This window comes from Henckelia pumila, chromosome 4 (genome assembly GCF_033568475.1).
Source record: "Henckelia pumila isolate YLH828 chromosome 4, ASM3356847v2, whole genome shotgun sequence".
NCBI classification, from domain to species: domain Eukaryota; kingdom Viridiplantae; phylum Streptophyta; class Magnoliopsida; order Lamiales; family Gesneriaceae; genus Henckelia; species Henckelia pumila.
Genome location: NC_133123.1, coordinates 57,894,738 through 57,918,493, shown reverse-complemented (window position 1 = coordinate 57,918,493; position 23,756 = coordinate 57,894,738).

The window sequence follows — 23,756 nt, the reverse complement described above, 5'->3', positions numbered from 1 at the left end:
GTTTCAGCGGGATCGGATGGTCCAAAGAGGAGATCGGACGATCTGAAGTGGATCGGAAGCTTCGTGCCAAGATCGGAGGCTCCAATCGAGATCGGAAGCTCCGTCGGCAAGATCGAAAGCTCCGATCGGACTAAGTGTACACGTCATCGGTTACGTCAGCAAGATGATGTCACTGCTTATGCACGTGAGGTGACATCAGACGTTCCGATGTCACGATCGGACGCTCCATTCGCGCTCGGACGTTCCGATGAGGGATCGGACGTTCCGATCGCCGTCTATAAATAAGGGGTCCGAGCCCTCATTCTGTGCACCGATTTCCCCTCCTTTCCTCTGGTTTTCGAACCTTCTTACTTAGATCTACGAAGTTCTAGGCATCCTATTGGGAATCCGGAAGTTGCCTAGCGATCTCGGCGTCGTAGCGAAGGTGTGCCTAGGTTTTGAGATGATTCTACACCAGCGGGCTGACGGCGGACGAAGGTATAATTTGGCATCCTAAAAATATTTAGGAGTATGCAATAGCTTAATTAAGGCTTTTAGAGCTTAATTGTTGATGCATGGATATTTGCATTGTAGTAGCAGTAGACTGGACTAGTAGGCTTGGAGTCTAGGTCAGTAGAGCTAGGTTTGACCAGCAGTGTTAGAGGTACGTAAGTACTGACCGAGATAGCCGGCATGATATATTTGCTTATATGTTGCATGAGTATGTGCTATATGTTTTATCATGTTTTAGCATGTTTTTACCGCCTTAGCACATAAATGATTTTATGTGTAACTGCATCCGGAGAGATGTGAGTTATTGACAGTCTCCATAGGGAACGATGATCTCATTTTGGACTTGAGTCAGGTATGACAGTTTCCATATGAGGCTTGTATCCTATTTTGGATTCGGGTCAGGATGGGTTGGCTCAGCCCTGATATGGAATATACGAGTACCCCGCGGAGTAGCTCTCTAGCCGGTACTGTGTATTCTCGGCGCCATGAGCAAGTGTTTTCACTTGAGTTTTAAAGCATCTATGTGCGCATATTTGTATTTATATCATTGCTTCGTATTGAGAGTTCTAGCTCACGCCCCTGTGTTTGGGTATTCATTGTGTACCTTGTGGCGGGGCAGGTTTGAGGCTGGACGGTCAAGGCGGCTCTCAGCAGGATTGAGCTTGGAGAGTGCGAGGTTGTAGAGGGTAGGGATTTATTTAACCTGAACCTTCGATTTGGTTGTATAACAGTACTTATACACTTGTGATAGCGTTGGTTGTATTCTGCCGATTGGATTTGTTGTATTTTAATTATCCGCTCTTTACGCTTTAAGCTTTTATTGTGTGCGCTTTTACTATAACTCTGATTAGATAGTGGATCCGGGTTGGGTCACTACATTTTTGGTATCAGAGCGACGCATTGCACTGGGAATATCGTAAAGCGGATTAAGTAATTATCTGTTCTTATGTAACAGATGGCAGATTATGACGAAAGTCACGGTAGCATAGACGGCGGTCGTTGGGGCGATCCGGACTATCGTAGACGTCGGGGACAGCCCGAGGAGCGCAGGCGAGTGAGCATGCGTAGATTTAAAGAAGTTAGCCCGAAGCCTTTGACGGGTGGGGAGACAGCCGAAGAGGCGGAGGATTGGATGGAGAGAATGGAGCAGTGCTTCCAGGAGTTCCGTTGCACGGCTAAGGACAGAATGGAGATTCTTGCCTTTATGCTTGAGGGCAGAGCGAGGAAGTGGTGGAGATCTACTTCCGCACCGTTCATAGCAGCTAGAGGTGCAGCTACTTGGGTGGAGTTCCGTACTGCTTATCAGAGATTTTATTTTCCTCCAGCTCTTTGTCAGGCGAAAGCCAGTGAGTTGTTGAGTTTGCGACAGGGGACGATGACGATCGAGGAGTACCAGCAGAAGTTCTTTGATCTGCTACCCTTTTGTCCTCATATTGCTGATAGTTCTATGGTGAAGTTTGATCATTTCCTTCAGGGTTTGAATCCTGACATTCATCGGATGGTTGCTGTGGGCGGCGATGGGACTTACGAGGATTTGGTGGACCATTGTCGCCAGGCCGAGGACAGTATTCGGAGGAACAGGGGACTTTATTCTTCTTCTTCCAGGCCATCGAGCTCTAGTCCTTTGGGTCCGAGAGGACAGTCCTTCAAGAAGCCAGGAGGTACTTCTTCTTCTTCCTCTGGATCTGGTGGGGTGCATCGTTTTGGTGGACAGAGACCGAACCGGTGTACTTAGTGCCGACGCAGACATCCGCCAGGGCAGTGTGGTCAGTCAGCCACTGCATGTTTCCAGTGTGGCCAGGAGGGTCACATGAAGAGAGATTGTCCTATGCTGGTTGGAACAGCGAGTGGTTCCGGAGGTTCTCAGGCATCTGTTCAGCCACCTCAGTACTAGAAGCCACCTTTCCAGCAGCAGTATTCGCAGCAGCGCCAACATCCGCAGCAGTCTCACAGACAGCCTACTCAGACTCCTTCTGGGGGTCATTCTTCTTTGAGGCCACATTCCCAGGGTCAAGTCTTTGCGCTTAACCAAAAGCAGGCAGAGGCTGACAGCGATCGAATGATTGCAGGTATCTGTAGTTTATGTGGTTTTCCTGCATATGTTTTAATTGATACCGGCGCATCGCATTCTTTTGTCTCAGCATGTTTTGCTAAGAAGTATAAGTTGCCATATATTCCTCTAGACGTGTTATTAGTGGTTTCTACTCCTATGGGTAGCGAGGTTTTAGCCAAGCGTCTAGTTGTGGGTTGTGTTTTGGATTTCGAGGGACATCAGCTTAATGCTAACTTAATGATTCTAGCGATGGAAGATTTCGATTGCATCATTGGGATAGATCTATTGACTACCTACCGAGCGATAGTGGATTGATATCAGAGGTTTGTTCAGTTTCGTCCAGAGGATGACGAGTCGTGGTATTTGTATGGTGAGGGAGCGCGACCCCCGATTCCAGTGGTTTCAGCTTTGAAGGCCCGGCGTGCTTTAGAGTCTGGCGGGGAAGGCTACCTTATCTACGCCATTGACGCATCCTTCGGAGAGCCAGATATCCAAGAGATACCAGTGGTTCGTGACTTTCCAGATGTGTTTTCGGAGGAGATTCCAGGTTTGCCACCAGTAAGGGAGATTGAGTTTGGCATTGAGTTAGTGCCAGGGACTGCACCGATTTCCCGAACTCCTTACCGATTGGCACCATCATAAATGAAAGTGCTACAGAAGCAATTGCAAGATCTTCTTGATAAGGGTTATATTCGACCTAGTGTTTCGCCATGGGGAGCCCCAGTACTGTTTGTCAAAAAGAAGGATGGTTCTATACGGTTGTGTATTGACTACGCCAATTGAATCAGGTGACAGTGAAGAATAAGTATCCTCTTCCGCGGATAGACGATCTCTTTGATCAGTTGCAGGGTACTTCTGTCTACTCGAAGATTGATCTTCGGTCTGGGTATCATCAGTTGCGAGTTCGACAGGAGGATGTTCCTAAGACAGCATTTCGTACGCGGTATGGACACTATGAGTTTCTAGTGATGCCTTTTGGTTTTACGAATGCTCCAGCTGTTTTTATGGATCTGATGAACAGAGTTTTCCGCGACTTTCTGGATAAGTTCGTGGTAGTGTTCATCGATGACATTTTGGTGTACTCTCGCAGCATGGATGAGCATGCCTACCATCTCTATACTGTACTGCAGGTTTTGAGGGAGAGATAGTTGTACGCGAAGCTGAGTAAGTGTGACTTCTGGATTGACCGAGTAGTGTTCCTTGGTCATGTCATTTCTCAGGAGGGCGTAGCTGTGGATCCTAGCAAGACAGAGGCTATTTTGAATTGGTCACGTCCGACTACAGCTTCTGAGATTCGTAGTTTCCTTGGTTTAGCAGGATACTATCGTCGTTTTGTGGAGAATTTCTCTCAGATAGCTAAGCCTTTGACTCACTTGACGAAGAAAGACGTTTCTTTCGTTTGGTCTGATGCTTGTAAAGACAGTTTTCGTGAGTTGAGACGTCGTCTGACGACAGCTCTAGTTCTTGCTTTACCGTCTGGATCAGGTGGTTTTGTAGTCTTCACTGATGCTTCTCTCTAGGGTTTGGGGTGTGTGTTGACTCAGAATGGCCACGTGATCGCTTATGCCTCCAGACAGCTGAAGACTCACGAGAAAAACTATCCCGTACATGATTTAGAGCTTGCAGCCATTGTCTTTGCTCTTAAGATATGACGTCACTATTTGTACGGAGAACGATTTGAGATCTTCACCGATCATAATAGTTTGAAGTATCTGTTCACTCAGGCTGAGTTGAACATGCGGCAGCGTCGTTGGATGGATCTATTGAAGGATTACGATTGCGAGATCAAGTACCATCCAGGTTCTTCTAATCCCGTTGCTGATGCGCTTAGTCGCAAGATTTATGTGAGTTCCCTTCATATCAGTTTAGTTTCGAAGGCAGTGGAGGAGTGTTGTTCTTTAGGATTCACATTCCGCCATAAGAAAGAACAGCAAGGGATTCGTGTTTCTTCTGTGCTTGCAGAGCCAACGCTATACAAACGAATCCGGGAAGCTCAGAATTCTGATCTGAAGACTCAGAAGTTGGCCCGCCTGACTGAGGGTGATAATACTTCTGGTTTTCATCTGCAAGGAGACGGCCTGTTATGTCTTTCTGGTCGAGTTGTGGTACCCGAGGATTCTACTTTGAGGGATGAGATCTTATCGCAAGCTCACCGCAGTCGATTCTCTGTACATCCAGGCAGCATGAAGATGTATAAGGATCTTCAAACTCGATTCTGGTGGAAAGGGATGAAGCGCAGCATTTATCAGTTCGTATCCCGATGCCTTGTGTGTCAACAAGTCAAGGCAGAGTTTAGACGACCCGGAGGGTTACTTCATAGCTTATAGATTCCTGAATGGAAGTGGGAGCATGTGACGATGGACTTTGTCACCCACTTGCCTATGTCTTCCAGGAATTATAATGCTATTTGGGTTGTCGTGGATCGGTTGTCGAAGTCAGCGCATTTTCTTCCCTATAACCATGATTACACTTTTGATAGGATGGCGCAATTGTATGTGTAGGAGATTGTTCGATTGCATGGGATTCCGTTGAGCATTGTCAGCGATAGAGATCCGAGATTCACCTCGAGATTTTGGGGTAGTTTCCAGCGAACCCTTGGTACTACTTTGAGCTTGAGTACGGCTTATCATCTAGAGACGGACGGACAGTCGGAGCGTACTATTCGCACTTTAGAGGATATGCTTCGTGCGGCGGTGATGGATTTTGGTCCAGCGTGGCATGATCATTTACCATTGGTAGAGTTCGCCTACAACAATAGTTTCCACCGCAGCATTGGCATGGCACCATTTGAGGCTCTTTATGGACGCCGTTGTTGTACACCTTTGTTTTGGGATGAGGTTGGCGAGCGTCAGGTTGAGGGTCCTCAGATGATTCAACAGATGATTGATGCAGTAGAATTGATCCGATGCAGGGTTAAGGCAGCCCAGGATCGACAGGCTAGCTACGCGAACACTCACCGCAGGCCACTTCATTTTGAGGTAGGGGAGTATGTATTCTTGCGTGTGTCACCTTTTCGGAAGGTGATGAGGTTTGGTCGCAAGGGTAAGTTGTCACCGAGATTTATTTGTCCTTTCAAGATTCTCGAGAAGGTCGGGGACGTGGCTTATCATCTAGCATTGCCACCGAATCTTTCAAAGATTCATGATGTGTTTCACATGTCTTTATTGAGACAGTACGTGGCAGACCAGTCGCACATCTTGCATCCGACTGAGGTGCAACTAGACCACGATTTGTCATATGTGGAGAAACCTCTCAGGATTCTCGACAGGAAGGACAAGGTGCTTCGTAACAAGCGCATACCGTTGGTGATGGTACAGTGGCAACGCAGAGGTACAGAGGAAGCTACTTGGGAGTTGGAGAGTCAGATGTTAGCCGAGCACCCCGAGTTGTTTAAAGAATTTGTACTTCTTTGTATCGAGTTTGTGCTTGTCCAATTGTAATAAAGAACATTTGGTTGGCTATTTATGTTTTCCTCTAAGACTTAAATTTCGAGGACGAAATTTCTTAAGTGGGGGAGAATGTAGTAACCCGCATTTCTGATTAGTGATTAAATGAGTAATTAATCACGTGATCATGTTTAGATTAAGTAAAACATGATTAAGTAAGTACCTGTTGGGATAACGGACATCAGAAATGGATTCAGAGCACTCGAATTAATTGAATTGGTTCAGCAGGATCGGACGGTCCGAAGAGGAGATCGGACGATCCGAAGTGGATCGGAAGCTCCGTGCCAGGATCGGAGGCTCCGATCGAGATCGGAAGCTCCGTCGGCAAGATCGGAAGCTCCGATCGGACTCAGTGTACACATCATCGGTTACGTCAGCAAGATGACATCACTGCTTACGCACGTGAGGTGACATCGAACGTTCCGATGTCACGATCGGACGCTCCGTTCGCGATCGGACGTACCGATGAGGGATCGGACGTTTCGATCGTCGTCTATAAATAAGGGGTCCGAGCCCTCATTCTGTGCACCAATTTCCCCTCCTTTCCTCTGGTTTTCGAACCTTCTTACTTAGATCTACGGAGTTCTAGGCATCCTATTGGGAATCCGGAAGTTGCCTAGCGATCTCGGCGTCGTAGCGAAGGTGTGCCTAGGTTTTGAGACGATTCTACACCAGCGGGCTGACGACGGACGAAGGTATAATTTGGCATCCTAAAAATATTTAGGAGTATGCAATAGCTTAATTAAGGCTTTTAGAGCTTAATTGTTGATGCATGGATATTTTCATTGTAGTAGCAGTAGACTGGACTAGTAGGCTTGGAGTCTAGGTCAGTGGAGCTAGGTTTGACCAGCAGTGTTAGAGGTACGTAAGTACTGACCGAGATAGCCGGCATGATATATTTGCTTATATGTTGCATGAGTATGTGTTATATGTTTTATCATGTTTTAGCATGTTTTTACCGCCTTAGCACATACATGATTTTACGTGTAACTGCATCCGGAGAGATGTGAGTTATTGACAGTCTCCATAGGGAACGATGATCTCATTTTGGACTCGAGTTAGGTATGACAGTTTCCATATGAGGCTTGTATCCTATTTTGGATTCGGGTCAGGATGGGGTTGGCTCAACCCTGATATGGAATATACGAGTACCCCGCGGAGTAGCTCTCTAGCCGGTACTGTGTATTCTCGGCGCCATGAGCAAGTGTTTTCACTTGAGTTTTAAAGCATCTGTGTGCGCATATTTGTATTTATATCATTGCTTCGTATTGAGAGTTCTAGCTCACGCCCATGTGTTTGGGTATTCGTTGTGTACCTTGTGGCGGGGCAGGTTTGAGGCTGGACGGTCCAGGCGGCTCTCAGCAGGATTGAGCTTGGAGAGTGCGAGGTTATAGAGGGTAGGGATTTATTTACCCTGTACCTTCGATTTGGTTGTATAACAGTACTTATACACTTGTGATAGCATCGGTTGTATTCTGCTGATTGGATTTGTTGTATTTTAATTATCCTCTCTTTACGCTTTAAGCTTTTATTGCGTGCGCTTTTACTATAACTCTGATTAGATAGTGGATCCGGGTTGAGTCACTACATCCTCTGTCAAAGCAAAGACTCGTGCATGCTGTCTCGGAGGCTGGTTCGCACTAGAGTTACCTCCCTGTCTGTTCTGCTGCTGAGGCTGGAAAGAGTGCACTGCAGAAGACTGCCTCTCAGGTTGAGCTACAGGTCGAGATTAACTTCCGCTCTGAGCTCTATCTCTGTTACGCTGAGGGCACACCTTAGAGAAGTGTCCCGGTTGCTGACAGGTGTTACAATTACCAAAGACTCCCACACACTGATCCGGTGAGTGTCTTCCCCCATACTTGCTGCAGTACATGGCTGAAGATCCAGAACTCTGTCCTGAACCGAATTGCTTGGAACCACTGGAACTAGAAGAACTGTTCCCCTACCTCTTGAACTGTTTACCTCTTGCTTTGTACTGATCCTTTCTGTTTCCCCCACTGTTTCCACCTTCATACCTTTGCTGCTGGTTCTGATGCTGCGGTGGCTGATTCTGATACTGAGATGGTGGGTTCTGATACTGCCTCTGTTGCTGAGGTGCTACCTGGTTACCTCTTTGCCTCCACAAGCCTGCTTCTTCTCCCTTTGCGTGATTCATGGCATCTGCAAAGTTGTTAGGCCTATTGGTGTTTACCAACATGAAGACGTCGGGGTTCAAACCATTGATGAACTGATCTGCCTTAGCTTCTTCATCTCCGGCAATTAGCGGTGCAAAACGCAACAGACTATCGAACTTAGCCACGTACTCTTCAATGTTCAGATTCCCTTGCCTCAGATTGGAAAACTCTGCTCCCTTATCTTTACGGTAGGAGATAGGGAAAAACCTCTTATAGAATTCAGATTTAAAAAGAGTCCAAGTAACTTCCGTACCTCTACTCTCCATTGCTTTCTTTGTCATGATCCACCAGCTCTTAGCAACCCCACGTAGCTGATGAATGACTAACCTGATTCTGCGGTCATCTGTGTAATCAATGGAATCGAACAGCTGATCAATATCATCCAACCAACTCTCACAGTCAACTGGATTTTCTGAACCCATCAATAACGGTGGATTGAACGACTGAAACCTCTTCAGCAAGGTTTCCATATGCGTTGCTAAAGCATCCAACTGATCAACTTCAGTGCTAGCTTGCTCAGTCGCAGGGATAACTGTCGGTGTGTTTCTATTTATCACTCGACGAGGACCCATCTGATAATCAAAGGTTAGGACACGAGATATCTCAATCGCTACAATCAGTGCCCTTACAACCTCTTGGAATACCGGATACCAGTCGATAATCGAAACAGTTATATCTCAAGTAGATCATGCTTTATAATTTTAAATCACAAAACCATGTAATTCAATAATCCTCAACAATAAAGCATGCTCGCATGGAATTAAGTACACAATTAAATAATTCAAACACATGCGAAGAGTCGATACACGCAGACTCGATCTACCCCGCTCACTCTAGTTCAACCAAGAATCTTAACTCTCTAATACCACTTATTGTGAGACCTCGGTTCTAAACAACTTATCTCGGATTAAACAACAATTAGCATACAAGATCCAAGACTAAAAGAAAAAGAATTTTTTTTTTTTTTACAGAAGGGGGTGCGCCCGGGCGGCTAAAAACTGCAGCCCGGGCGCCTCCCAAAACAGCAACCTGCTGTTTGGCTCGAATGGGTGTGCGCCCGGGCGGCTAAAAACTGCATCCCGAGCGCCCCCTACTGCAGAACTAGGAAACAACAGAAAAACTAGGAGGCTCGACTCCAACACTTCCAAAACGAAATCATGCATTACAACGCAACTCAAAACGTTAATACATATGCATAATTCAATACAAAGTAGTTCTAAAGTTATACAATCTCAAACTGAATAACAACATAACAAGTTCGAGTTCTTACATGCTTAAATCTTAACTAGATAAACATGCTGATTCGACTTCTAAAACTGAGTCCCACTACTAACTCTCCCTCTTGAAGCTAACCGGGTCTTCGCTGACTCGATCCTGCCCCACCTGTTGCCAAGTACACATACAAAACAAAGCAGCAGCCGGATAACTGGTGAGAATGATAATCCCAGTAAAAGCAACATATCAAGTAATACAAGAATAAACATGCTTTCAAGACAACAACGTAATCAATAACAATGAAATAAAATGCATGTCTTTAAACCGGGATATCAAATCTGATAAACGAGGGATTGCTGCTGTGCTTTTGGGATCCCGAGGATGAGATCACGTAACGACTCACCGACTCTCCCAATCGAGGTGGTGTCACGTATCCCACTCCTCTAGACTTTGAGCAACTATAATGAGTATGTTAGCACTAGGCGAAATGACTACGACCTAGGCCACTCAATCATAGTTCCCAAACGTCTAAACAAAAAGGGCTATTCTGCCCGCTGAAGTCAAAGTTGGCTCAAGATGAATGCATAACAGAAACATAAAACATAGCCATGTAACAAGAGCTCAAGCAAAATCAATAAGACACAAGTTCCTCATGCTAGAACAAGTGTAGATGCAATATGTGATTTAAAAGGGAAAACTCGAGAACCAACTGTCCCGAGTATGCTATCCCGCTACGATGACTGCTTTTACCTTTCAATGCAGTAGATCCAACTCTGGATAAGCTACAACCAAAAGATTGTATCAAACACTAAACAATCTAAACAACAACTACGGTTCAAGGTAAATCTCTTTACCATTCTTCGCCCAAATCTCGACGACCAATGCTGTTAACTCCGGGCTTAACAACTCTAAACGAAACTGTTCAGATACAAAAGATGATCAACAACATCGAACAACTCAAAGCCCAAAGTACAACAACTCAAATGGTTCGAAATCTCAAAACTCAAACCGACGGCATAACGGCTATAAACTGAACAAATCGGAAATGCAGACAGCAGTTCAATAACGATATAACCTCATATCAATGCCCAAAACAACAATAACAAGGCAAACCCACCAATCTCAAAATCCAAGTTTTCGAAAATGGCTTCCAAAAATCATAACAAATCCGAACGTCGCTCTAATTCAAAACTGACAGATAATAAATGATCAGAACTCTGTCAAGAACAAAATACTCGAATCCCGAACGATTCTAACAACATCCAAAAACTAGAATGTATCTGATCGTAGAAAATCTTACGGTATAACGGAGCTCTCGCTGCAGTGATCGCTAATCTGCCTTCAGAAATAATTTCCAACGGTCGGATCGTGCTCGGACTGAAATCCCAAAACTTGGAAAAGCTTGGAGGCATGAGAATGGAGGTGGCGTTTAAGGAGGAAGAAGATGAAGTGAATGGACCAAGTCAACTAGACAAGATAATATATAAAATCCAATATTTATGTTTTAGTCCCTGAAATTTCCAAAATTTTGCAAAAAGGACCCTAATCAAAATCAAGTCGGCTCTTGAACTCTGCAATCTCCAATTAACTCAAATAAACTCATTTAATATAAAAACGGGACGTTACATCTTTTCAAGGGTAACCCAAATCCAGCTGTTGTTTGAAGAACACTATCTACTACAAGGATTTTGAGATTCTAAGCCTTCAAGAAGCTTAGAGATTTATCATCATCAACTAAAGAAATTTTGATAAGAACTTATAATCTTATCAGTATGAATCTAGGAGTTCCATCTTGGCATTTGATAAGTCCTATCTTGGATCGGGTGTATTGAAAGAATTTGTAATAACCAAAGTCTTCTAGTGTATCCTTCCTGTGAGAAAGAAGGGGTGACGTAAGAGATTGAGCTTCGAACATCCATAAACATATCTGTCCTTATTTACGCTACTGAATCACACTATTTTATCATTATCATCTAGTTTAGTAAGAGCTGTTTTTGCACTACTCTAAGTAGCTTTTATATATCTAGAAAGTTAATAGAAAATCGGTTGAGTGAACTAACATTTTCTCAATCATATTGAATTGGAGTTAAAGGTTTTTATTAGTATGTATTCCCCCCCCCCCCCCCCCCCCTCTCTACACACACATTCGATCTCCAACAAGTGGTATCAGAGAGGGTTTTTTTTTAGCTATTGATATTCATCATGACTTCGCTAAATAAATCTCTATGTTCTATAAAGAAGATTATGATGATTGGAAAATACGTATGCAGGCACATCTTTCTGCTCGAGATGATTATATGTGGTACGTCATCACTGATGAACCCATGAAGATTCTCAAAGTCAACACTACTGTAGCCATATCAGGAGGCAAACCACAGATGGTTGAGAAACCCAGAGCATAATGGAGTAATGAGGACAAGAAGAAAGCAAATTTTGACAACGTAGCTAAAGATATACTGTACAAAACACTGGACAAAAACATGTTTAGCAAGATCAAGACGTGCTCAACCACCAAAGAAATTTGGTAGAAACTTAATCAACTGTGCGAAGGAAATGATCAAACTAAAGAAAACAAACTCACTGTAGCCATTCAGATGTTTGACAACGCCAAGATGAAACCAAGAGAAACTATGACTGAGTTTGATGAAAGATTTAGCAATATTATTTGTGAATTGATTGCTCTTGGAAAAATGTACACTAATCGTAAAATTGCTTTGAAGGTTATGCAAGCATTTCCTAGAGAATGGGATGTCAAGACCATATCTATGAGAGAATCAAATGATCTAAACAAACTAGAGTTTCATGACTTATTTGCAGATCTCAAGGCGTACGAGTTTGAACTCGGAATCAGAACAAAGGAAGATCCATCTGTCTCGAACCCCACCAAGGCACTAACATCAACTATCTTACCTCAACCGACCGAGGAAGCATCACCAAAGAAGACAGCTGAGCAGATGAGTGGCGAAGCAATGCCCCTCTTCATAAAAAGGTTTGGTAAATTCATGCGTAAGAATAAAACAAAGTTTAACAAACCTTATTATAAACAAGACCATACAGAGGATGGTCCTGCATGTTTTAACTGTGGCAAGCAAGGCAACTTCATTGAAGATTGCACTAGGCCTAATAATGATGAGAGAAAGCAGCATTTTGAGAAAAATAAAGGCAAGGAAGGAAGAAGAACATTCCGAAAGAAGAAGGAACAAAGAGTGCTAGTTGCAGACAAAGGAAAAAGCAAATGGGCAGAAACAGAATCCAAGTCATCCGATACAGATAGCTCTTCCGAAGAAAGTGAGGAAGAGCAAGTACAATGTCTCATGGCTAACTCTCAGAATGGAGATAACGAAACTGAGGTATTTGACTTCAACTCGTCTGAATTTACACGATAAGAACTTATTCAAGCACTTAATGATATGGTCACTGAGTATCAGAAGCTTTCTACATTATTTGAGGAAGCAAAAATAGAAAAGACATGTCTTATTGATAAGTCAAGGGAATCTAGTTGTTCACAACAAAAAGAACTTGACGATCTAAGGACTAAGCTAAATCTATTGGCAGCAGAGAATGATGATATGAAACGAGTATTCCAAGCCACTTTATATGAAAATCAAAAGTTGCTTAAAACAATCCACTCTTGGAATAATGCTTCTACCTCGTTGGATAAGATACATGAGAACCAGAAACAAGCAGGTGATAAAACCGGTCTTGGATATGGCTCAAATAAATGTATTCTTACGAAGGAAAATACTCAATCATATTCTAGTGGGAACGATCCTAATGCAATAAGATTTGTTTGATATAGTACGATATATGAACATGATGAACCTAAGATCTATAATGGACAGTCAAGTTGTTATGAGAACAAAGGTAAGTACAAAGGACTGGGGTATGTGGAGCCTCAGAATCCAAGGAAAGGAGAGACATGGAACAAATCTAGATTGAATGAACAAAGAAAGGGAAACCAATATAAGTTCGGGCAGTAGAGGTTTGAACCAAGTCAACCAAAGTACAGGAATCATCAGGTGACACAAAATCGGTACTTCAATCGCATGCCTGTTCAAAAACGATATAGACTGGACAACAAAGATCAAAAGTTCAAACAACACACTGTAAGATCCAGACCACACACCAGCACACATCATGCATCTCAACTGACTCACTTTATAGATGCACATATGGGTAAAACCATTAGAGTAATTCAGGTGTGGGTCCCAAAAGGACTAATCCAGTTCGAACCCAAATAGATAAGGGTACCATGGTTATTTATTCTTCTTGCAGTTACTATCAGTAAAATCAGTCGAGAAGAATAGTCCAATGGAAAAGACAACTTGGTATCTTGACAGTGGATGATCCAAGCACATGACTGTAAATAAATAACTACTATCCGAAATCATACAATACAAAGGGCCTAAAATTATTTTTGGTGATAATTCAAAGGGTAAGACCGTGGGTAAGGGTAAGATTACTCATGGTAACATTATTATTAATGACGTATTTCTTGTTGATAACTTATGTTATAATTTGATCAGTATTAGTCAACTATGTGATCATGGTCACATTGTTGAATTTCACAAACACTATGCATGATCAAATCTAGTAATGGTGAAATCATGTTAACCGGACTAAGAGAACAAAACACTTATAGGCTAAATTGGCAAAGTGAACAACCATCGGTTCCTACTTGTTTTGTTGCTCAAAGTGATAAGCAGTGGTTAGGGCATAAACGGCTCAATCATTTGAATTTTAAGTCCATTAAACATCTGAGAAAACATGATTTGGTTCTTGTCCTGCCAAAGGATATTTTAAAAAGAAAAGAGTTTGTTCGGCTTGTCAGTAGGGCAAACAAGTGAGAGCTACTTTTAAAACCAAAGGGTGTATATCTTCTTCTAAATGCTTAGACCTATTGCAAATGGATCTGTTTGGTCCTATACCGGTCAGGAGCTTAGGGGGAATGAGATATACCTTAGTAATTGTGGACGATTATTCTCGTTTCACTTGGGTAATTTTCTTATCGTCCTAAGATCAAACAGCTACCCACCTGATAAAGATTTTTAAACGTTTGCAAAATGAGAAACGTACTGGGATAGATCGGATCAAGAGTGTTAGAGGCGCTGAATTTTTAAACAAAACCCTCGAATCCTATCTAGATGACCAGGGAATCAAGCATGAGTTGTCTGCTGCTCGGACCCCACAGCAAAATGGTGTTGCTGAAAGAAGAAATCGAACTCTCAAAGAGGCAGCTAGAACTATGATTGCTGATTCTAACGTATCTCAAAGACTCTGGGCAGAGGCAATTAACACAAAATGTTACACTCAAAACAGATATATGATTAACAAGAAGCACAACAAAACATCATATGAGATCTGGAATGACACAAAATCCGATGTTTCATATTTTAAAGTATTTGGTTGTACATGCTTCATTCATGATAACGGAAAACATCGCTTAACGACCTTTGATGCAAAAGAAGAAGAAGGCATATTCGTTGGATATTCCCGAGTTAGTCGAGCTTACAGAGTATTTAACAAAAGGTCACTGACAGTAGAGGAAACTATTCATGTTATTTTTTACGAAGCTACTATATGTGCAGACCAAGTCTCAAATTGATATCAAAGTTCTAGAAAACAAGCTTGTGAGACCCCGTTTCTAATCTTCTAAACTCGAATAATTAATCATAATCGAACACAATAAGTCGCAGAAAACGAATCAAAAGTTTTTTTTATTTATTTAAGAAGCCTCGCGCCCGCGCGAGGTCATCACCTCGCACGCGCGCAGGCTACGCGAACAGAGACTCGCGGAGATACTCGCGCCCGCGCGAGAAGAGAGCTCGCGCGCACGCGGGAAAAATCTCCCGAGCCTCTCAAACTCCTTGCGCGCGCGCGCGAGGTGTTGCCTCGCTCGTGCGCAGGCAAAATGGGCAGAGGGGTCGAGGAGCCTGCGAACAACCAACAAGACAATTCTAAACATTCCAAGTTCAAACATAATACAAATCAATATTTAGAACATACCAAATCTAGGTTCTGCCCAAAATACAATAACCAGTCGAGTTTCATAAATGAGTTCCACCGACTCAACAAAACTAATACAATTCCAAATAGACTCGACCCTACGACCCGGAGTCTCACTTCTATCAATCTCACCCCCAAGCTAACCAGGACGACTCGGTCCAGCTCCTGATCCTCCTGTTTCCAAGTTACACATACAAAACAAAGACAACAGCCGGAATAATCCGGTTAGAAATATAATTTCTAAGTAAAAGAGACATGCACTCAATATCAAATAAACACCTCAATCAAAATGTGTCAACATAAATCATAACATCGAAATGATATTGAATGAATGCATGGATTTAAAAGTCAAGATTATCAAGTCAGATAATCATAAAATCGATCGGTACTCGGTTGGGATCCCAGGGTCAAGTCTTCACGACAACTCACCGACGCACCCTTTCGGGGAGGAAGTCGATCAACTCGATCCCCTAGACTTCAGAGCAACTATAAGAAGTATTCTGGCAATTGGAAAAACTCGAAATCCAAAGCCACTTCAATATAGCTTTCTAAAACGTCTCATTTCAAAACGAATCGAAAGTCGGCTCAATATGAATGCAAGTGCATTAATAACTAAATCAAGTTCACGCAAGCAAATAAACAAGCGGTATGTGATTTTCGGAAACTCGAGAATAAGTCGATCTCGAGTATTCGTTCCCATTCATTTCAATGTGGACTTTTACCTATTTCTCGAAGCTTCAATCAATCCTGTCAAACAAGAGACAACTTGATTCAAACTCTAAACAATTCGAAACTCAAAGTCGATAAATCAAACAATCTATACCGTCTTCCAACTCTTTGTTTGGTAACCGATCTCCAAGTCCTCCAATTCCAATCTCTAATCAACTGTCAAAACATCGAGACACGGATTCGATATCAACTCGGAGTTCAAACTCAATCAAATTCGATATAAAAATCAAACCGAACCAAAACCGATAACTCAATTTCAATTTCGACGACATAACGGCTATAAACTAACTATCCGGAAAATACAAACCATCCAACAACATCACAATAACTCAATCATCATCACAATCCATCAAAACAACTCAAATCCAACCTCAATCAAAATCACTATTTTCGAAAATATGCCTCTAAAATCATATAAAATCCAAACTTCGTTCTTTTTCCAAACCGTCTTCGAATACACGATCTATACTAGCTCAAGAACGACATACTCCAATATTATCAAATTCTGACAACTCAACAAAATTGAAGTTCTAGAGATCGAAGCAAAACTTACATCTAAACGAAGCCCTCGTTGTGGTGATCGTGAATCTCAACTCGGAAATGAAATCTAACGGTCGGATCGAGCGAATCGAGCGGAGAGAAAGCTTGAAGAAATGATTTGGCTATGGCTTCTTCAGTACGTACGAAATGGGAGGAATGAGAAGAAAGGAGAGGAATGGGTCAAGGTGATGGGAAAGCCAACTTTCATGAGATAATATATTAAATCCAATATTTGCATTTCAGTCCTTTATTTCTCCAATCTTGCAAAGTAACCCCCTGCTAAATAACAAAACAATCCTCAATCACTGAAAACCCTGATTATCTCGATTAAACTCAATTATAATAAAATCGGGGCATTACAATTCTTCCCCTCTAAGATTGGATTTCATCCTCGAAATCTGACAGATCACAGACTCAACAAGAAAGAAACAAACTGAAGATGAACTCACCTCAGTCGAACAACTCTGGAAATCGCTGCCTCATATCGGATTCGGTCTCCCAAGTCGCTTCTTCAACTCCGTGACGACTCCAGTGAATCTTCACCAACGGAATCGACTTGTTTTTGAGCTACTTCTCTTTTCTGTCAAGAATCTGAATCGGTCGCTCGAAGTAACTCAGAGTCTCATCAAGTTCGGCCTCGTCCGGCTGAAGAACATGAGACGGATCCGGATGGTACTTACGAAGCATCGAAACGTGAAACACATCATGGATGCCTGAAAGAGACGGAGGAAGAGCAATCCTATAGGCAAGATCGCCTATCTTCTCCAGAATTTCATATGGACCAATGAACCTTGGAGACAATTTTCCTCTCTTCCCAAATCTGACAGTGCCTCGGAAAGGAGAAATCTTCAGAAACACACGGTCTCCCTGCTCAAAACACAGTGGTCTGCATCTGACATTCGCATACTTTGCCTGTCGATCTTGGGCTGTCTTCATTCTGACTCGGATCAACTTCACCTGCTCTGCCATATCACGAATCATATATGGACCCAACTCAGGTAATCTGAAATCTCATCCCAAAATAACGGAGATCTGCACTTCTTCCCGTACAAAGCTTCAAAAGGTGACATTCCAATGCTCTCCTGGAAGCTGTTATTGTAAGAAAACTCCACTAGAGGCAAGGACTCCTGCCAACCTGATCCAAAATCAAGCACTATAGCTTGAAGCATATCCTCCAAAGTCTGGATCGTACGTTCGGACTGACCGTCGGTCTGAGGGTGATACGTTGTGCTCAACTCAGAAACATCGGGCACAACAATACGGCTATTCACAAACAAAATTTCATCCCTGACCTGAAACTCTGACTGGTGACCTGATCGGACTCTCTCTATCGAACTCTGAATACTTGGATCTGATCTCTGAGCCTCTCTAATCGACTGAAACAACTCTGGCTCGGTTTGAATCGCAAAAACTCTGATAGATCTCCTATCGGTCTCAAACTCCAAACCATAAGTACAACAATATTCAATCAATCGAGAGACACCAATCGTAGAAAGAGACAAAGAACAAAGCTTTCGACTAAGAGCGTCTGCAGCTGCATTCGACTTTTCAGGATAATACTTGATTTCGCAGTCGAAGTCCTTAAGCAAATCCATCCATCTCCTCTGTCTCATATTCAGCTCGGACTGGGAAAACAAGTATTTCAGGCTCTTGTGGTCAGAAAATATCTCAAACGACTCGCCATACAGTTAATGGCGCCAAGTCTTCAAAGCAAACATGATTGCAGCTAGCTCGAGATCATGGATTGGATAACGAGTCTCGTGAGGCTTCAGCTGCCTTGAAGCATAAGCTATGACGTTCTTCCTCTGCATGAGAATTCATTCAAGACCACGGTGAGAAGCATCGCAGTACACAGAGAAACCTCCAGTACCTGATGGAATCGTCAAGATCGGAGCGCTGGTCAATCTCTTCTTCAGCTCAATGAAACTAGCCTCACACTGTTCGGACCAAAAAAACGGTGCATTCTTCTGGGTCAACCGAGTAATCGGCTTTGAAACGGAAGAGAATCCCTCGATAAATCGGCGATAATACCCCGCTAAACCCATGAAGCTTCGGATTTCTGGCACTGATGTCGGTCTCTGCCAATTCATAACTGCTTCGATCTTACTGGGGTCCATAGATATTCCATCTCCTGATAAAATGTGACCTAGGAAAACCACTCGGTCCAACCAAAACTCGCACTTCGATAGCTTAGCATACAACTGTTCGGCTGGCAAAGTCTGCAACAAAATTCTCAAATGCTCGGCATGATCAGAACGGTTCTTAGAATAGATCAGAATGTCTTCGATGAAGATGATGACGAACTCATCTAGATACCGCTGAAAGATGCGATTCATCAGGTCCATAAAAACTGCTGGAGCATTGGTCAAACCAAAAGGCATGACTATGAATTCGAAATGCCCATATCTGGTTCTGAAAGCTGTCTTCGGCACATCCTCGTCGCGAACTCTCAGCTGATGATACCTTGATCGCAGATCTATCTTCGAATACACTGAAGAACCTTGCAGTTGATCAAAAAGATCGTCGATTCTTGATAGAGGATACTTGTTCTTGACCGTCGCTTGATTCAACTGGCGGTAGTCGATGCAAAGTCGCATAGAACCGTCTTTCTTCCTCACAAAAAGCACTGGTGCACCCCAAGGCGATACGCTAGGTCGGATGTATCCTTTGGCAATCAAATCTTCTAACTGTTCCTTCAATTCCTTCAATTCTAATGGAGCCAAACGGTAAGGTGCTTTTGAAATAGGCTGAGTACTTGGCGCAAGTTCAATGCTAAATTCGATGTCTCGAATAGGCGGTAAACCAGGAATCTCGTCTGGAAAAACATCAGGAAACTCGCTAACTCAGGGCTAAACTTCTGAATATCCAAAGCATAAATCAAGAATCCCTCTGCTCCTTTTTGAAGTAAACGAGACATGGTTAACACCGAAATCAAAGGAATTTTGGATCGAGAACCCTTACCGAAAAATTTCCAATCATCTGCCATCTCAGGCCTGAACGAACAACTTTCTGAAAGCAATCTACTGTCGCCCTATACTTGGTCAAAGCATCAATCCCAACAATACAGTCAAAATCAGATAATCCAAGAACGATGTAGTCAATCTCAATCGAATTCCCTTCGGATTCTAACACACAGTTACGGACCAATCTCACCGAAACAGTCTCTCCACCCAAAGGTGAAGTAATAGAAACAACATCAGATAAAGGCTCAACAATTAAATCATGCATCACAACAAATCTTTCAGAGATGAAACAGTGGGAAGCACCCGTATCAATCAAAACAAGCACAGGATAACCAAAGATCGAACAGTTACCTGCTATCACGTCATTCGGAGCTGCATTGGCTTGATCCTCTGTCAAGGCAAACACCCTCGCTTGCTGTCGTGGAGGTTGGTTCTGGTTCTGATTACCTCCCTGACAATTCTGTTGCTGAGGCGGAAAAGAATGGACTGCAGAAGTTGATCTCTCGGGCTGAGCTGGCGGCCGTGAAGAACTGCCGCTCTGAGCTCTATCGGATCCTCACTGAGGACAGACTCTAGCAAAATGACCCGGCTGCTGGCAGATGTTGCAACTACCAAACACGCCTCGACACTGATCACTCGGGTGACGTCCTCCACACTTGTTGCATGAAGCTCCAGAAAACCCAGAATTCTGTCCAGAACTGAACTGTCTAGAGCCACTGGAACTCGATGAACTGTTACCAGACTTCTTAAAATTCTTCCCCTTCGGCCGATACTGATCTCGCGTGTTTCTGCCACTGTTGCCTCCCTCAAACCTCTGAGGCTGATTCGACTATTGAGACGGTTGGTACTGATACTGAGCCTGTTGAGGCTGAAACTGAACAGGCTGGTCCTGAAAAGATCTCTGTTGCTGCTGAGGAGCTACCTGATTACCTCGTTGCATCAAGAATCCGGCTTCGGCTCCCTTTGCTTGATCCATAGCATCAGCGAAGTTGTTGGGTCTTCCGGTATTGACCAAGGTAAATATCTCAGGGTTCTATCCATTGATGAAATGGTCGGCCTTGGCTTCCTCGTTATCTGCAACGTGAGGTGCAAACCTCAAGAGACTGTCAAATTTGCTCACATAGTCCTCAATGCTCAAGCTCCCTTGTTTCAGGTTCGCAAATTCGGCACCCTTTTCCTTTTGATAAGAGACAGGAAAGAAATGCTTGAAGAACTCAGTCTTGAACAAGCTCCAAGTGATGGTGGTGCCTCGGTTCTCATTCGCTCTCTTGGTTGTGGTCCACCAATTCTTAGCAACACCCTGCAACTGATGACTGACTAACCTGATCCTGTGGTCATCGATATAGTCGAGGGAATCGAAGAGCTCATCCATTTCATCTAGCCAACTTTCACAAGCAACGGAGTTCTCGGTACCCGTTAAAGTAGGCGGTCGAAAATATCGGAATCTCTTCAGAAGAGTCTCCATCGGGGTCATGGTTGCATCAAACTGATCCACTCCTGTACTATCCTGATCATTCGGAGGATTAATAACTGGCGGCGGATTCTCAGTAGAAGGAGGAGTCAAAGGTGGTTGATTCCTTCTCAAAGATCGTCGCGGTGCCATCTGATATCAAGGGTTAGGATGTTGGAACACGGTCGTTCTTCGGATCAAAAAGAAAGTGATACCCGGTGCAGCGGAAGTTTTAAAATTTTATATGGAATGATTCCATATGGGTATCAAATTCCTACGATTAAAATTGATAATATATAAAATTTAAACAATATAAATTTTACCTTAAAATCTCGAAGCGAGATTATGGATACCAACAGATTAAACTGCTCTTGTTGTATATCCCAGGAACTGATGAACGAACAATTCTTCAATCAGGTCCACGAACAGAAATTTAATCCCTCCGATAGACTGCACTAGAAATTCTATCAGAAGTTTCTACGAAGAGATAGAACAGATATGATCTGTTAAATCAGTCTGCAAATTCAAAAATTTACAGACTGAATTTTCGAACACAGTGAGAGGGAGAGGAAGGGGTCGGTCGAAAACCCTAAGAGAGAGCTCTCTAGGTTTTCGAAATTATGACCTGTGTTTTTTAATTTCTGTACTGCAATAACTTATTTATAATGTGGGCTGCTAACAGCTTAGGGCCCATTAGTCATAAGTTCAAGCCTGACAAGCAAAGCCCGCATGTTCAGAAATTAATATAAAATTCATCGTGACTCAGATTGATAAACCAATTTCACCAATGTGCACAGAAACCATTTCTGCAATTTTTAAAGTTAAGATAAATTTTCTGAATCCAAATTCAGTGGTTTCCAAAAATGTCCATCACTATGTCATTTTAGGAAATCTTACTCCCTCTACTTTTAAATAAGAAGTCCCACTTCTTTATTCACTAAATTTAACTCTTTAAATTTAATTATCTCAACGGGGATTAGAAATCCATTACTTGTGTGACCCTCAATGGTTCAGGGATACAGCTAGCCATGGGCTCACAACTCCTTGTGACTCGGAACAACAATTTTCGACTTGCCCATCGAATCATGGTAAGAGCGCCTAGCAACATCGCCCCATGATTCTCTAGGTATCACTGATAGTGCCTGCAAGAACCAATAGATTTTGGTTAGCGTACAGTACGGTCCCTTCATCCATATATCCCGATCGAATCAACAACCATTGGTAAATCGAGAGTCGTTCGAGATTCGATAACTATGCAATGCATCTTGAAGAACAAATAGTGACATCGCATGTGCTACTAGGAAACCAAGTAACCTAAAACACATCATGTACTCTGGCCAGAGATTCGTCACACTAATATCTCCTCAGATTGCATAGGATATCCACACTCACAAGTATGTGGTGAATCCTTGACAACAAAGCATCAACTCCTATATGTGTCGTAACTGTACCCAATCCCGACACCTGATGACCCTAATAGAGTCGGTAAACGAGTCAAAGCACAGTACTAGCATATAGAGTCTCAATGATGTTTCAAGTAATAAGGACTAATGGTGTACAACCAAAACCGCGGACTTTATCCACTCGATAAGTGATAACCACTTGGAAAGTCCGGATAGGGTAGTTCGATCATTCATCACATGAATATCCATTTGCATGCTTTGAACATCTCTATGTTCCATACCAATGGAATGTGGTACTCGGCATTGCAAATTCTAGTCTCAATCTCGAGCGATCCTTATCCTTTTTAACGGACGGCTCAATCGACTAGGAACTGTTTAGAATATACAGTGATTATAAGATGTGTTTCATGACAGCCATCCCCATGTGCTACCACATCTTACATACACTATAGTATATTCAAGGTCTTCATCTAAACATCTTATAGTATGTCACAACATAATAATATGATAAAAGATAAAGTAAATGTCATTATAAAAGTGTAAATTATATTAAACAAAAGATTATTTATACATAGAGTCATAAAAGCCCATAGCCACAAGTTGGCTCACCGGGCACCCACTCTTTCAATCTCTCACTTGCCCTAAAGCCAACTAGTCATACTACGTAGTCCCATTGCTTCGTGATGTTTGTCAAATAATGGTCCTGGCAAGGGCTTAGTAAGTGGATTAGCTATATTATCTGCAGATGCCACTCTCTCGACAGTGATGTCTCCTCTTTCCACGATCTCCCGGATGATGTGGTATTTCCTCAGTACGTGTTTGGATCTTTGATGAGACCTTGGTTCCTTTTCCTTAGCAACGGCACCCGTGTTGTCACAGTACACCAGGACTGGACCAACAGCTTCAGGAATAACGCCCAACTCTTGGACGAAATTCCTCATCCAAATTGCCTCTTTAGCAGCAGCTGATGCCGCAATGTATTCTGCCTCAGTGGTGGAATCCGCTGTGGTGTCCTGCTTGGAACTCTTCCAAGAGACAGCACCGCCATTCAGCATGAACACAAATCCAGAGGTTGACTTCGAGTCATCCACGTCACTTTGGAAGCTAGAGTCGGTATAGCCTTCCAATTTCAGTTCTCTTCCTCCATAAACCATGAATACATTCTTAGTTCTTCTCAAGTACTTAAGAATATCCTTCACGGCTTTCCAATGCACTTGACCGGGATTGGCTTGATATCTGCTCGTGACACTCAGAGCAAATGCCACATCCGGTCTGGTGGATATCA